Genomic DNA, 18,116 nt, shown 5'->3' with positions numbered 1-18,116 from the left:
CAATAGAAGATCCTGTCGTTGCCATAGAAACGATGCTCGATTTAGAAAGAGAAGGCATAGAACGTATAGTATCTAATAGCGACGCCATTTCTTTGTTAATTCGTCATTGTGAGGGATCGACGGATGCAATAAAGAAGGAATAGTGCATCCGAAAAGAGATACTCGCCACCCAATAGAAGATCCTGTAGTTGCCATAGAAACGTTCCTCGATTTAGTAAGAGAGGGCATATAACCTATATCACTCCATAGCGACGTAATTTCTGTGTTAATTCGTCATTGTGAGGGGTCGACGGATGCAATAAAAAGGAATAGTGCATCCGAAAAGAGATACTCGCCATCCAATAGAAGATCCTGTCATTGCCATAGAAACGTTCCTCGATTTAGAAAGAGAAGGCATAGAACCTATGGAATTTCATAGGGACGCAAATTTCCGTTTTATTTCGTCATTGTGAGGGATCGCCGGATGCAATAAAGAAGGAAATAGTGCATCCGAAAGAGAGATACTCGACTCCCAATAGAAGATCCTGTCGTTGCCATAGAAACGTTCCTCGATTTAGAAAGAGAAGGCATAGAACCAATAGTGACTCATCGCGACGCAATTTCTGTGTTTATTCGTCATTGTAAGTGATCGACTAATGCAATAAAGAAGGAATAGTGAATCCGGAAAGAGATACTCGCCTCCCAAAATAAGATCCTGTCGTTGCCATAGAAAAGTTCCTCGCTTTAGATAGAGTATGCATTGAACCCATAGTATTTCATAGCAACGCAATTTCTGTGGTAATTCGTCATTGTGAGGGATCGACGGATGCAATGAAGTAGGTATAGTGCATCCGAAAAGAGATACTCGCCTCATAACAGAAGATCCAGTCGTTGCCATAGTAACGTTCCTAAATTTTGAAAGAAAAGGCATAGAACTTATAGTATATCATAGCGGTGCAATTTCTGTGTTAATTCAACAATGTGAGGGATCGACGGATGCAATAAAGAAGGAATAATGCATCCGAAAAGAGATATTCGCCTCCCAATAGAAGATCCCGTCGTTGCCATTGAAACGTTCTTCGTTTTAGAAAGAGAAGGCATAGAACCCATAGTATTTCATAGCGACGCAGTTTCTGTGTTAATTCGTCATTGTGAGGGATCGACGGATGCAATGAAAAGAAATAGTGCATCCGAAAAGAGATACTCGCCTCCCAATAGAAGATCCTGTCATTGCCACAGAAACGTTCCTCGATTTAAAAAGAGAAGGCATAGAACCAATAGTATTTCATAGCGACGCAATTTCTGTGTTTATTCGTCATTGTAATGGATCGACGGAGGCAATAAAGAAGGAATTGTGCATCCGGAAAGAGATACTCGCCTCCCCAAGTAAGATCTTTTCATTGCCATAGAAACGATTTTCGATTTAGAAAGAGAAGTCATAGAACATATAGTATTTCATAAAGACGCAATTTCTGCGTTAAATCCTCATTGTGAGGGATCGACGGATGCAATAAGGAATTAATAGTGCATCCGAAACGAGATACTCCCCTGCCAATAGAAGATCATGTCGTTGCCATAGAAACGTTCCACGGTTTAGAACGAGAAGGCATAGAACCTATAGTATTTCACAGCGACGCAATTTCTGTGTTAATTCGTCATTGTGAGGGATCGACGGATGCAATAAAGAAGGAATAGTGCATCCGGAAAGAGATACTCGGCTCCCAAAATAAGATCTTGTCGTTGCCATAGAAACGTTCCTCTATTTAGAAAGAGAAGGCATAGAACCTACAGTATTTCATAGCGACGCAATTTATGTGTTAATTTGTCATTGTGAGGGATCGACGGATTCAATAAAGATGGAATAGTGCATCCGAAAGGAGATACTCGCCTCCCAATATAACATCCTGTCGTTCCCATAGAAAATTTACTCGATTTAGAAAGAGAAGGCATAGAACCTATGGTATTTCATAGCGACACAAATTTTCGTGTTATTTCGTCATTGTGAGGGATCGACGGATGCAATAAAGAAGGGATAGTGCATTCGAAAAGAGATACTCGCCACCCAATAGAAGATCCTGTCGTTGCCATAGAAACGTTCGTCGATTTAGAAAGAGAAATCATAGAAACTATAGTATTTCATAGCCACGCAGTTTCTGTGTTAATTCGTCATTGTGAGGGATCGACGGATGCATTAAAAAGGAATAGTGCATCCGAAAAGAGATACCCGCCTTCCAATAGAAGATCCTGTCATTGCCATAGAAACGTTCCTCGATTTAGAAAGAGAAGGCATAGAACCTATGGTATTTCATAGCGACACAAATTTCCGTTTTATTTCGTCATTGTGAGGGATCGCCGGATGCAATAAAGAAGGAATAGTGCATCCGAAAGAGAGATACTCGACTCCCAATAGAAGATCCTGTCGTTGCCATAGAAACGTTCCTCGATTTAGAAAGAGAAGGCATAGAACCAATAGTGTCTCATAGCGACGCAATTTCTGTGTTCATTCGTCATTGTAAGTGATCGACTAATGCAATAAAGAAGGAATAGTGCATCCGGAAAGAGATACGCGCCTCCCAAAATAAGATCCTGTCGTTGCCATAGAAACGTTCCTCGCTTTAGATAGAGAATGCATTGAACCCATAGTATTTCATAGCAACGCAATTTCTGTGTTAATTCGTCATTGTGAGGGATCGACGCATGCAATAAAGAAGGAATAGTGGATCCGAAGAGAGATATTTGCCTCTCAATAGAAGATCTTCTCGTTGCTATAGAAATGATCCTCGATTTCGAAAGAGAAGGCATAGAACCTATAGTATTTCATAGCGAATCAATTTCTATGTTAATTTGTCATTGTGAGGGATCGACGGATGCAATAAAGAAGGAATAGTGCATCCGGAAAGAGATACTCGCCTCCCAAAATAGGATCTTGTCGTTGCCATAGAAACGTTCCTCGATTTAGAAAGAGAAGGCATAGAACCGATTGTATTTCATAGCGACGCAACTTATGTGATAATTTGTCATTGTGAGGGATCGACGGATGCAATGAAGAAGAAATAGTGCATTCGAAAAGAGATACTCGCTCCCAAAATTAGAACCTGTTGTTGCCATAGAAACGTTCCTCGATTTAGAAAGAGAAGCCATAGAACATATAGTTTTTCATAGCGACGCAATTTCTGTGTTAATTCGTCATTGTGAGGGATCGACGATTGCAATAAAGAAGGAATAGTGCATCCGAAAAGAGATACTCGCCTGCCAATAGAAGATCATGTCGTTGCCATAGGAACGTTCCTCGGTTTAGAAAAGGAGAAATTGGACAAATAGTATTATATAGCAACGCAATTTCTGGGTTAATTCGTCATTGTGAGGGATCGAAAGATGCAATAAAGAAGGAATAGTGCATCCGAAAAAAGATACTCGACTCCCAATTGAATGTCCTGTCGTTGTCATAGAAACGTTCCTCGATTTAGAAAGAGAAGGCATAGAACCTATAGTATTTCATAGCGATGCAGTTTCTGTGTTAATTCGTCATTGTGAGTGATCGACGGATGCAATAAAGAAGGAATAGTGCATCCGAAAAGCGATACTCGCCTCCCAATAGAAGATCATGTGGTTGCCATAGAAACGTTCCTCGATTTAGAAAGAGAAGCTATGGAATCTATAGTATGTCATAGCGACGCAATGTCTGGTTTAATTAGTCATTGAGAGGAATCGACGGATGCAATAAAGAAGGAATAGTGCATCCGAAAAGAGATACTCGCCTCCCAATATAGGATCCTATCGTTGCCATAGAAACGTTCCTAGATTTAGACAGAGTAGGCATAGAACCTATAGTATTTCATAGCGACGCAATTTCCGTGTTATTTCGTCGTTGTGAGAGAACGACGGAAGCAATAAAGAAGGAATAGTGCATCGGAAAAGAGATACTCGCCTCTTAATAGAGGATCCTGTCGTTGCCATAGAAACGTACCACGGTTTAGAACGAGAAGGCATAGAGCCTATAGTATTTCACAGCGACGCAATTTCTGTGTTAATTCGTCATTGTGAGGGATCGACGGATGCAATAAAGAAGGAATAGTGCATCCGGAAAGAGATACTCGCCTCCCATAATAAGATCTTGTCGTTGCCATAGAAACGTTCCTCTATTTAGAAAGAGAAGGCATAGAACCTACAGTATTTCATAGCGACGCAATTTATGTGTTAATTTGTCATTGTGAGGGATCGACGGATGCAATAAAGATGGAATAGTGCATCCGAAAAGAGATACTCGCCTCCCAATATAACATCCTGTCGTTGCCATAGAAAATTTACTCGATTTAGAAAGAGAAGGCATAGAACCTATAGTATTTCATAGCGACGCAATTTATGTGTTAATTCGTAATTGTGAGGGATCGGTGGATGCCATAAAGAAGGAATAGTGCATCCGAAAAGAGATACTCGCCTCCCAAAATAAGATCCTGTTGTTGCCATAGAAACGTTCCTCGATTTGGAAAGAGAAGGCATAGAACCTATAGTATTTCATAGCGACGCAATTTCTGTGTTAATTCGTCCATGTGAGGTATCGACAAATGCAATAAAGAAGGAATAGTGCATCCGAAAAAAGATACTCGCCTCCCAATAGAAGGTCCTGTTGTTTCCATAGAAAAGTTCCTCGATTTAGAAAGAGAAGGCATAGAACCCATGGTATTTCATAGCGACACAAATTTTCGTGTTATTTCGTCGTTGTGAGGGATCGACGGATGCAATAAAGAAGGAATAGTGCATTCGAAAAGAGATACTCGCCACCCAATAGAAGATCCTGTTGTTGCCATAGAAACGTTCGTCGATTTAGAAAGAGAAATCATAGAACCTATAGTATTTCATAGCCACGCAGTTTCTGTGTTAATTCGTCATTGTGAGGTATCGACAAATGCAATAAAGAAGGAATAGTGCATCCGAAAAGAGATACTCGCCATCCAATAGAAGATCCTGTCATTGCCATAGAAACGTTCCTCGATTTAGAAAGAGAAGGCATAGAACCTATGGTATTTCATAGGGACGCAAATTTCCCTTTTTATTTCGTCCTTGTGAGGGATCGCCGGATGCAATAAAGAAGGATTAGTGCATCCGAAAGAGAGATACTCGACTCCCAATAGAAGATCCTGTCGTTGCCATAGAAACGTTCCTCGATTTAGAAAGAGAAGGCATAGAACCAATAGTGACTCATAGCGACGCAATTTCTGTGTTTATTCGTCATTGTAAGTGATCGACTAATGCAATAAAGAAGGAATAGTGCATCCGGAAAGAGATACTCGCCTCCCAAAATAAGATCCTGTCGTTGCCATAGAAAAGTTCCTCGCTCTAGATAGAAAATGCATTGAACCCATAGTATTTCATAGCAACGCAATTTCTGTGGTAATTCGTCATTGTGAGGGATCGACGGATGCAATGAAGTAGGAATAGTGCATCCGAAAAGAGATACTCGCCTCATAACAGAAGATCCAGTCGTTGCCATAGTAACGTTCCTAAATTTTGAAAGAAAAGGCATAGAACTTATAGTATTTCATAGCGGTGCAATTTCTGTGTTATTCAACAAAGTGAGGGATCGACGGATGCAATAAAGAAGGAATAATGCATCCGAAAAGAGATATTCGCCTCCCAATAGAAGATCCCGTCGTTGCCATTGAAACGTTCCTCGTTTTAGAAAGAGAAGGCATAGAACCTATAGTATTTCATAGCGACGCAGTTTCTGTGTTAATTCGTCATTGTGAGGGATCGACGGATGCAATGAAAAGAAATAGTGCATCCGAAAAGAGATACTCGCCTCCCAATAGAAGATCCTGTCATTGCCATAGAAACGTTCCTCGATTTAAAAAGAGAAGGCATAGAACCAATAATATTTCATAGCGACGCAATTTCTGTGTTTATTCGTCATTGTAATGGATCGACGAAGGCAATAAAGAAGGAATTGTGCATCCGGAAAGAGATACTCGCCTCCCCAAGTAAGATCTTTTCATTGCCATAGAAACGATTTTCGATTTAGAAAGAGAAGTCATAGAACATATAGTATTTCATAAAGACGCAATTTCTGCGTTAAATCCTCATTGTGGGGGATCGACGGATGCAATAAGGAATTAATAGTGCATCCGAAACGAGATACTCCCCTGCCAATAGAAGATCATGTCGTTGCCATAGAAACGTTCCACGGTTTAGAACGAGAAGGCATAGAACCTATAGTATTTCACAGCGACGCAATTTCTGTGTTAATTCGTCATTGTGAGGGATCGACGGATGCAATAAAGAAGGAATAGTGCATCCGGAAAGAGATACTCGGCTCCCAAAATAAGATCTTGTCGTTGCCATAGAAACGTTCCTCTATTTAGAAAGAGAAGGCATAGAACCTACAGTATTTCATAGCGACGCAATTTATGTGTTAATTTGTCATTGTGAGGGATCGACGGATGTAATAAAGATGGAATAGTGCATCCGAAAAGAGATACTCGCCTCCCAATATAACATCCTGTCGTTCCCATAGAAAATTTACTCGATTTAGAAAGAGAAGGCATAGAACCTATGGTATTTCATAGCGACACAAATTTTCGTGTTATTTCGTAATTGTGAGGGATCGACGGATGCAATAAAGAAGGGATAGTGCATTCGAAAAGAGATACTCGCCACCCAATAGAAGATCCTGTCGTTGCCATAGAAACGTTCGTCGATTTAGAAAGAGAAATCATAGAAACTATAGTATTTCATAGCCACGCAGTTTCCGTGTTAATTCGTCATTATGAGGGATCGACGGATGCATTAAAAAGGAATAGTGCATCCGAAAAGAGATACCCGCCTTCCAATAGAAGATCCTGTCATTGCCATAGAAACGTTCCTCGATTTAGAAAGAGAAGGCATAGAACCTATGGTATTTCATAGCGACACAAATTTCCGTTTTATTTCGTCATTGTGAGGGATCGCCGGATGCAATAAAGAAGGAATAGTGCATCCGAAAGAGAGATACTCGACTCCCAATAGAAGATCCTGTCGTTGCCATAGAAACGTTCCTCGATTTAGAAAGAGAAGGCATAGAACCAATAGTGTCTCATAGCGACGCAATTTCTGTGTTTATTCGTCATTGTAAGTGATCGACACATGCAATAAAGAAGGAATAGTGCATCCGGAAAGAGATACTCGCCTCCCAAAATAAGATCCTGTCGTTGCCATAGAAACGTTCCTCGCTTTAGATAGAGAATGCATTGAACCCATAGTATTTCATAGCAACGCAATTTCTGTGTTAATTCGTCATTGTGAGGGATCGACGCATGCAATAAAGAAGGAATAGTGGATCCGAAGAGAGATATTTGCCTCCCAATAGAAGATCTTCTCGTTGCTATAGAAATGATCCTCGATTTCGAAAGAGAAGGCATAGAACCTATAGTACTTCATAGCGAATCAATTTCTGTGTTAATTCGTCATTGTGAGGGATCGACGGATGCAATAAAGAAGGAATAGTGCATCCGGAAAGAGATACTCGCCTCCCAAAATAAGATCTTGTCGTTGCCATAGAAACGTTCCTCGATTTAGAAAGAGAAGGCATAGAACCGATAGTATTTCATAGCGACGCAACTTATGTGATAATTTGTCATTGTGAGGGATCGACGGATGCAATAAAAAGAAATAGTGCATTCGAAAAGAGATACTCGCTCCCAAAATTAGAACCTGTTGTTGCCATAGAAACGTTCCTCGATTTAGAAAGAGAAGCCATAGAACATATAGTTTTTCATAGCGACGCAATTTCTGTGTTAATTCGTCATTGTGAGGGATCGACGGATGCAATAAAAAAGGAATAGTGCATCCGAAAAGAGATACTCGCCTGCCAATAGAAGATCATGTCGTTGCCATAGGAACGTTCCTCGGTTTAGAAAAGGAGAAATTGGACATATAGTATTATATAGCAACACAATTTCTGGGTTAATTCGTCATTGTGAGGGATCGAAAGATGCAATAAAGAAGGAATAGTGCATCCGAAAAAAGATACTCGCCTCCCAATAGAATGTCCTGTCGTTGCCATAGAAACGTTCCTCGATTTAGAACGAGATGGCATAGAACCTACAGTATTTCATAGCGACGGAATTTCTGGGTTAATTCTTCATTGTGAGGTATCGACGGATGCAATAGAGAAGGAATAGCGCATCCGAAAAGAGATACTCGCCTCCCAATATAGGGACCTGTCGTTGCCATAGAAACGTTCCTCGATTTAGAAAGAGAAGGCATAGAACCTATAGTATTTCATAGCGATGCAGTTTCTGTGTTAATTCGTCATTGTGAGTGATCGACGGATGCAATAAAGAAGGAATAGTGCATCCGAAAAGCGATACTGGCCTCCCAATAGAAGATCATGTGGTTGCCATAGAAACGTTCCTCGATTTAGAAAGAGAAGCTATGGAATCTACAGTATTTCATAGCGACGCAATGTCTGGTTTAATTAGTCATTGAGAGGGATCGACGGATGCAATAAAGAAGGAATAGTGCATCCGAAAAAAGATACTCGCCTCCCAATAGAAGGTCCTGTTGTTTCCATAGAAAAGTTCCTCGATTTTGAAAGAGAAGGCATAGAACCCATGGTATTTCATAGCGACACAAATTTTCGTGTTATTTCGTCATTGTGAGGGATCGACGGATGCAATAAAGATGGAATAGTGCATTCGAAAAGAGATACTCGCCACCCAATAGAAGATCCTGTCATTGCCATAGAAACGTTCCTCGATTTAGAAAGAGAAGGCATAGAACCTATGGTATTTCATAGGGACGCAAATTTCCCTTTTTATTTCGTCATTGTGAGGGATCGCCGGATGCAATAAAGAAGGAATAGTGCATCCGAAAGAGAGATACTCGACTCCCAATAGAAGATCCTGTCGTTGCCATAGAAACGTTCCTCGATTTAGAAAGAGAAGGCATAGAACCAATAGTGACTCATAGCGACGCAATTTCTGTGTTTATTCGTCATTGTAAGTGATCGACTAATGCAATAAAGAAGGAATAGTGCATCCGGAAAGAGATACTCGCCTCCCAAAATAAGATCCTGTCGTTGCCATAGAAAAGTTCCTCGCTTTAGATAGAAAATGCATTGAACCCATAGTATTTCATAGCAACGCAATTTCTGAGGTAATTCGTCATTGTGAGGGATCGAAGGATGCAATGAAGTAGGAATAGTGCATCCGAAAAGAGATACTCGCCTCATAACAGAAGATCCAGTCGTTGCCATAGTAACGTTCCTAAATTTTGAAAGAAAAGGCATAGAACTTATAGTATTTCATAGCGGTGCAATTTCTGTGTTAATTCAACAATGTGAGGGATCGACGGATGCAATAAAAAAGGAATAATGCATCCGAAAAGAGATATTCGCCTCCCAATAGAAGATCCTGTCGTTGCCATTGAAACGTTCCTCGTTTTAGAAAGAGAAGGCATAGAACCTATCGTATTTCATAGCGACGCAGTTTCTGTGTTAATTCGTCATTGTGAGGGAACGACGGATGCAATAAAAAGAAATAGTGCATCGAAAAGAGATACCCGCCTCCCAATAGAAGATCCTGTCATTGCCATAGAAACGTTCCACGATTTAAAAAGAGAAGGCATAGAAACAATAGTATTTCATAGCGACGCAATTTCTGTGTTTATCCGTCATTGTAATGGATCGACGGAGGCAATAAAGAAGGAATTGTGCATCCGGAAAGAGATACTCGCCTCCCCAAGTAAGATCTTTTCATTGCCATAGAAACGTTTTTCGATTTAGAAAGAGAAAGCATAGAACATATAGTATTTCATAAAGACGCAATTTCTGCGTTAAATCCTCATTGTGAGGGATCGACGGATGCAATAAGGAATTAATAGTGCATCCGAAACGAGATACTCCCCTGCCAATAGAAGATCATGTCGTTGCCATAGAAACGTTCCACGGTTTAGAACGAGAAGGCATATAACCTATACTATTTCACAGCGACGCAATTTCTGTGTTAATTCGTCATTGTGAGGCATCGACGGATGCAATAAAGAAGGAATAGTGCATCCGGAAAGAGATACTCGCCTCCCAAAATAAGATCTTGTCGTTGCCATAGAAACGTTCCTCTATTTAGAAAGAGAAGGCATAGAACCTACAGTATTTCATAGCGACGCAATTTATGTGTTAATTTGTCATTGTGAGGGATCGACGGATGCAATAAAGAAGGAATAGTGCATCCGAAAAGAGATACTCGCCTCCCAATATAACATCCTGTCGTTCCCATAGAAAATTTACTCGATTTATAAAGAGAAGGCATAGAACCTATAGTATTTCATAGCGACTCAAATTTTCGTGTTATTTCGTCATTGTGAGGGATCGACGGATGCAATAAAGAAGGGATAGTGCATTCGAAAAGAGATACTCGCCACCCAATAGAAGATCCCGTCGTTGCCATAGAAACGTTCCTCGATTTAGAAAGAGAAGGCATAGAACCAATAGTGTCTCATAGCGACGCAATTTCTGTGTTTACTCGTCATTGTAAGTGATCGACTAATGCAATAAAGAAGGAATAGTGCATCCGGAAAGAGATACTCGCCTCCCAAAATAAGATCCTGTCGTTGCCATAGAAACGTTCCTCGCTTTAGATAGAGAATGCATTGAACCCATAGTATTTCATAGCAACGCAATTTCTGTGTTAATTCGTCATTGTGAGGGATCGACGCATGCAATAAAGAAGGAATAGTGGATCCGAAGAGAGATATTTGCCTCCCAATAGAAGATCTTCTCGTTGCTATAGAAATGATCCTCGATTTCGAAAGAGAAGGCATAGAACCTATAGTATTTCATAGCGAATCAATTTCTGTGTTGATTCGTCATTGTGAGGGATCGACGGATGCAATAAAGAAGGAATAGTGCATCCGGAAAGAGATACTCGCCTCCCAAAATAAGATCTTGTCGTTGCCATAGAAACGTTCCTCGATTTAGAAAGCGAAGGCATAGAACCGATAGTATTTCATAGCGACGCAACTTATGTGATAATTTGTCATTGTGAGGGATCGACGGATGCAATAAAGAAGAAATAGTGCATTCGAAAAGAGATACTCGCCTCCCAAAATTAGATCCTGTTGTTGCCATAGAAACGATCCTCGATTTAGAAAGAGAAGCCATAGAACATATAGTTTTTCATGGCGACGCAATTTCTGTGTTAATTCGTCATTGTGAGGGATCGACGGATGCAATAAAGAAGGAATAGTGCATCCGAAAAGAGATACTCGCCTCCTAATAGAAAGTCCTGTCGTTGCCATAGAAACGTTCCTCGATTTAGAACGAGAAGGCATAGAACCTACAGTATTTCATAGCGACGCAATTTCTGGGTTAATTCTTCATTGTGAGGTATCGACGGATGCAATAGAGAAGGAATAGCGCATCCGAAAAGAGATACTCGCCTCCCAATATAGGGACCTGTCGTTGCCATAGAAACGTTCCTCGATTTAGAAAGAGAGGGCATAGAACCTATAGTATTTCATAGCGATGCACTTTCTGTGTTAATTCGTCATTCTGAGTTATCGACGGATGCAATAAAGAAGGAATAGTGCATCGGAAAAGAGATACTCGCTTCTTAATAGAAGATCATGTCGTTGCCATAGAAACGTTCCTCGATTTCGAAAGAGAAGGCATAGAACCTACAGTATTTCATAGCGACGCAAATTTTTGTGTTAATTCGTCATTGTGAAGGATAGACGGATGCAAAAAAAGAAGGAATAGTGCATCCGAAAAAGAGATACTCGTCTCCCAATAGAAGATCCTGTCGTTGCCATAGAAACGTTCCTCGATTTAGAAAGAGAAGGCATACAACCTATTGTATTTCATAGCGACTCAATTTCTGTATTAATTCATCTTTGTGAGGGATCGGCGGATGCAATAAAGAAGGAATAGTGCATCAGAAAAGAGATACTCGCCTCTCAATGGAAGATCCTGTCGTTGCCATAGAAACGTTCTTCGATTTAGTAAGAGAGGGTATAAAACCTATAGTACTTCATAGCGATGCAATTTCTGTGTTAATTCGTCATTGTGAATGATCGACGGATGCAATATAGAAGGAATAGTGCATCCGAAAAAAGATACTCACCTCCCAATAGAAAGTCCTGTCATTGCCGTAGAAACTTTCCTCGATTTAGAAAGAGGTGGCATAGAACCTATAGTATTTCATAGCGACGCAATTTCTGTGTCAATTCGTCATTGTGAGGGATCGACGGATGCATTAAAGAAGGAATAGTGCATCCCAAAAGAGATACGCGAATACCAATCAAAGATCATTTCTTTGCCATAGAAACGCTCCTTGATTTAGAAACAGAAGGCATAGAACCTATAGTATTTCAAAGCCACGCAATTTCTGCGTTAATTCGTCATTGTGAGAGATCGACGGATGGAATTAATAAGGAATAGTTCATCCAAAAGGAGATACTCGCCTCCCAATAGAAGATCCTGATGTTGCCATAGAAACGTTCCTCGATTTAGAAAGAGAAGGCATAGAACCTATAGTATTTCATAGCGACGCATTTTCTGTGTTAATTCGTCATTGTGAGGGATCGACGGATGCAATAAAGACGGAATAGTGCATCGGAAAAGAGATACTCGGCTACCAATCAAAGATCCTTTCGTTGCCATAGAAACGCTCCTCGATTTAGAAAGAGAAGGCATAGAACCTATAGTATTTCATAGCGACGCAATTTCTGTGTTAATTCGTCACTGTGAGGGATCGACGGATCGATTTAAAAAGGAATAGTGCATCCAAAAAGAGATCCTCGCCTCCCAATAGAAGATCCTGTCATTGCCATAGAAACGATCCTCGATTTAGAAAGAGAAGGCATAGAACATATAGTATTTCATAGCGAATCAAATTCTGTGTTAATTCCTCATTGTGAGGGATAGACGGATGCAATAAAGAAGGAATAGTGCATCCGGAAAGAGATACTCGCCTCCCAATAGAAGATCCTGTCGTTGCCATAGAAACGTTCCTCGATTTAGAAATAGAAAACATAAATCCTATAGTATTTAATAGCGACGAAATTTCTGTGTTAATTCGTCACTGTGAGGGATCGACGGATGCAATAAAGAAGGAATGGTGCATCCGAACAGAGATATTCGCCTCCAAACAGAAGATCCCGTCGTTGCTAACGTAATGATCCTCGATTTCGAGAGAGAAGTCATAGAACCTATAGTATTTCATAGCGACGCAATTTCTGTGTTAATTCGTCATCGTGAGGGATCGACGGATGCAATAAAGAAGGAATAGTGCATCCGAAAAGAGATACTCGCCTCCCAATAGATGTTCCGGTCGTTGCCATAGAAACGTTCCTCGATTTAGAAAGACAAGGCATAGATCCTATAGTATCGCATAGCGAAGCAATTTCTGTGTTAATTCGTCATTGTGAGGGATCGACGGATGCAATACAGAAGGAATAGTGCATCCAAAAAGAGATACTCGCCTCCCAATAGAAGATCCTGTCGTTGCCATAGAAACGTTCCTCGATTTAGAAAGAGAAGGCATAGAACCTATAGTATTTCATAGCGACGCAATTTCTGTGTTAATTCGTCATTGTGAGGGATCGACGGATGCAATACAGAAGGAATAGTGCATCCAAAAAGAGATACTCTCCTCCCAATAGGAGATCCTGTCGTTGCCATAGAAACGCTCCTCGATTTAGAAAGAGAAGGCATAGTACCTATAGTATTTCATAGCGACGCAATTTCTGTGTTAATTCGTCATTGTGAGGGATCGACGAAAGCAATAAAGTAGGAATAGTGCATCCGAAAGGAGATACTCGCTTCCCAACCGAAGATCCTGTCGTTGCCATAGTAACGTTCCTCGATTTTGAAAGAGAATGCAGAGGACCTATAGTATTTCTTAGCGGCGCAATTTCTGTGTTACTTCGTCAATGTGAGGGATCGACGGATGCAATAAAGAAGGAATAGTGCATCCGAAAACAGATACTTGCCTCCCAATAGAAGATCCTGTCGTTGCCATAGAAACGTTGCTCGATTTAGAAAGAGTAGGCATAGAACCTATAGTATCTCATAGCGACGACATTTCTTTGTTAATTCGTCATTGTGAGGGATCGACGGATGCATTAAAGAAGGAATAGTGCATCCGAAAAGAGATACGCGCCACCCAATAGAAGATCCTGTCGTTGCCATAGAAACGTTCCTCGATTTAGAAAGAGAAAATCATAGAACCTATAGTATTTCATAGCGACACAATTTCTGTATTAATTCGTCATTGTGAAGGATCGACGGATGCAATAAAGGAGTAATAGTGCAACACCGCCGCAAGCCGGTCCCAAGCCCGGGCCCATCTAAAAACAAGAGGATGGGGAAGTGTGGAGTGGGAGGAGTAACAACCTCGTAAAAAAACCAGGGTCCGTCCGGCTCCAGATGGTAGCACCCTGTCATAGGACCCCTGCCTAGGGTTGCTAGGTGAAACCCAGCCAACGGTCTCATAGGCGGAAGAGGAACAATTTCCCAACGGCAGAGAGAGCGGAAGAGCTAACTCCAGGGCTTACTACCTTGGTTTTAATTTCGGATTCGGGGCAACCCGATCCCCCAATTTATTATCCAACAATTACTGCAAAGCATGATGGGAACGTCGTCAAAGATAGACACTACTCCAAGAGGTAGACCGAATGGCAAATCCTCCGTTGTTCGTAGAAACAATGCAAAGGGGTCAAAGGATTTTGGAGGACCCCAACCAACATGTATGCAGCCCTCAACACTGAAATTTAAGAAAGCAACTATGTTTGCAACCCTAAGTGTAAACTCTCTAATTAAAGTAGGAAAATTGAAATTATTGATTGAAAAGCTGAACCAGAAAGAAATTTTAATATGTGCATTGCAAGAAACAAGGTTTTTAGATGAAACTGCTTTAGATTTTGAAAACTATCGTTTATTTAAAGGAAAACCAGGTAAAATCTTAATGAAACAAATGCCATACCTGGGAACAGCATTTCTGGTACATCACTCAATTTTAGATTCAGTTACTAACTTCTACTCGAGTTCTGAGAGACTATCCATTCTTGAGATTAAATGTAAAAACAAAGGATACTCTATAATCAACTGCCATGCACCCATAAACCAGGACAACAAAAATAACCCGGAGAAAGTTGAAGAATTTTGGGAGATACTTGAAATGGAACTGGATAGATGCTCAAAGAAGAACATAAAAATGTTAGTAGGCGATTTTAACGCACAAATAGGAAGGGAGAAAAAATACCATGGAACAGTAGGCCTCTTCCCAGGTCACAAAAGAACTTCAAAAAATGGAGAAAATAATGACAACACATTTCAAAAAGCTTAGCCGAAAAACTAAAACATGGAGATCACCAAATCCACTTCTCGGAGAATTCCAAATTGACCATGTGGCTATCTCACTTCATTGTCAAGAAGAAATTCAAAACACTAAAGTGCTGAAAAGCCTTGATGTTGATTCAGACCACTATTTGACTACGATTAAATTCAGACCACTCCCATTTCGAAAAGAGAAGAAAACCTTTTACAAAATTCCAAAATATAACACAGAAACTTTAAAAAATGAAGAAATTAAACAACGGTTTCAAAGAGCATTGCACAAAGATAGCGATGGCATATCCACAATAAATAAGGAAGCGGGATGGGAGGAGATAAAAAACGAAATAGTTGAAATAGCAAAAGAAAATTGTCTCGTGAAAAGAGTAAGAAGACATCCATGGTGGGACAATGAATGTGATGAGAACCTGGAGAAGAGACAGAAATTGTGGCAGAAATGGAACTCCACAAAAGATCCACAAGATCTTGACAATTTTAAAATCCAGAGAAGAGAAACAGCTAAGCTTTTCCGTAATAAAAAAAGAAGACGATTTCAGGATAACCTAGAACAGATTGAGGAAGACTTTAAAAGAAATAATTCTAGAGATTTCTACAAAACTTTTAGAAAACAGCTAACCAAATACCAATCCCCAAATTTATGTTTTAAAGATGAAGAGAACAAGCTAGGTTTGACAAACAAGACTTATTGTGAAATATTAGCAAAATATTTCGAGAATCTACTAAATTGTGAACCACCCAAAGATAAAATGAGTTTTGAAAACCACCGAAATACTAATACCGAGTCAAAACCTCCAGACGCTGAAGAAATAAAACACATAATACACAGTCTAAAAAACAATAAAGCCCCAGGTGAAGACTCCATAGTACCAGAAATCCTAAAAATAATGGATACCAACCTCCCACAAGTTTTGGAACATATGTTTAAGAAGATCTGGGACGAAGAAAGAATTCCTGAAGACTGGCAGTGTGCCCTGATACACCCACTACACAAAAAGGGGGATAAGATGAATGTTAATAATTATAGAGGGATCTCGCTACTACCAGTAGGATACAAAATTTTGTCAAGGAAATTACTTCAAATCGTGGAGCCAGTTCTGGATAAAAAAATAGGTGAATATCAAGCAGGTTTTAGACAAGGTAGATCCTGTGTTGAACAAATATTTAACCTGAAAACACTAATTCGTTACAGAATCTCAAGAGGCCAGAGATTTGCAATAGTATTTGTAGATTTCAAAAAAGCATACGACTCGGTAGATAGAGAAACATTACTGAAAGTATTGGAAGAATTTGGGGTCGATAAGAAAACAATTCAAATTATCAAACAGACGCTAACAAACAGTAAGGCCAAAGTTAAATTTATGGGTGAAATTTCAAGGAAGTTCGAAATTAAAACAGGTGTTAGACAAGGTGATGGTTTATCCCCAATCCTCTTCAACTGCGTACTGGAAAAGGTATTGAGAATATGGAAAGAAGAACTCAAAGGCACCAAGAATGACATCAGAATTGGAACAAAAAAAGAAAAAATAGAAGTGGACTGTTAGGCTTTTGCAGACGATCTGGCAATAATTACAGAAAACGAAGAAATAGCTCAGAACTACTTGGAGAAACTACAAGAAGTTTCGGCCAGAGCTGGACTGCAGATTTCATTTGAAAAAACCGTGTATATGTCTAATCATAGAAATAACAAGAAAAATCTTATTACTAAATACGGCAATATTAAGAGAGTAGAAAAATTTAAGTATTTAGGTGAAATAATTCAAGTGAATGGTTTAGACAAGAGTGCAAACCAGGCGAGAGCAAGGAAAATGGAATTTGCTTTTCAAAAAACCAAAGACATATATAACAAAGAAAACATTTCGATTCAAGCTAAATTAAGACATTATAAAACTGTCATTAGACCAGAATGCCTGCATGCATCGGAGGGCCTAACTCTCAACAAAAAGGGGGAAATAGAAAACATGGAAAAGAAAGAAAGGAAAATTTTGAGAAAAATATTAGGACCGAGAAAGATTGGAGAAGAGTACAAGCTAAAGAGTAATAAGGAAATATACAAAACTATTGACAAAGTGAGTGAGGCAATGCGTAAACGCAGACTAACGTTTTATGGTCACCTGTCGAGGATGGATGGAAACAGACTAACAAGAAAAGTGTTTGAACATAGTAACAGGAACGAAAAAGCCAACAATAAATGGATACAGATGGTGAAAAAGGATTTGGCCTATTTTAATGTCACCCGTGAGTCAATCAGGGACAGGGAAAAGTTCAGACAAATAGTAAACGAAATTAAGTGTTTTCCAGAAGAAACGAAACCAAAGAATAATAACAGGAAATGGTCGGAAGAGCGGAGGAGGAACCCTCGAAAATGATGAGGAAATATTGGGAAGAGATAAAAAAAGATCAAAAAGCCGGGCAAGTGAATTGTTGAACGTGGTCCAAAGATGGCCGAAATCGAAAGAAGAAGAAGAAGTAATAGTGCATCCGGAAAGAGATACCCGCCTCCCAATATAAGATCCAGTCGTTGCCATAGAAACGTTCCTCGATTTAGATAGAGAATGCATTGAACCCGTAGTATTTCATAGCTACGTAATTTCTGTGTAATTCGTCATTGCGAGGGATCGACGAATGCAATAAAGTAGGAATAGTGCATCTGGAAAGAGATACTCGCTTCCCAACCGAAGATCCTGTCGTTGCCATAGTAACGTTCCTCGATTTTGAAAGAGAATGCAGAGGACCTATAGTATTTCATAGCGGCGCAATTTCTGTGTTAATTCGTCAATGTGAGGGATCGACGGATGCAATAAAGAACGAA

Source organism: Schistocerca cancellata, chromosome 12 (assembly GCF_023864275.1).
Source record: "Schistocerca cancellata isolate TAMUIC-IGC-003103 chromosome 12, iqSchCanc2.1, whole genome shotgun sequence".
NCBI classification, from domain to species: domain Eukaryota; kingdom Metazoa; phylum Arthropoda; class Insecta; order Orthoptera; family Acrididae; genus Schistocerca; species Schistocerca cancellata.
Note: the sequence above shows the minus strand (reverse complement) of the source record.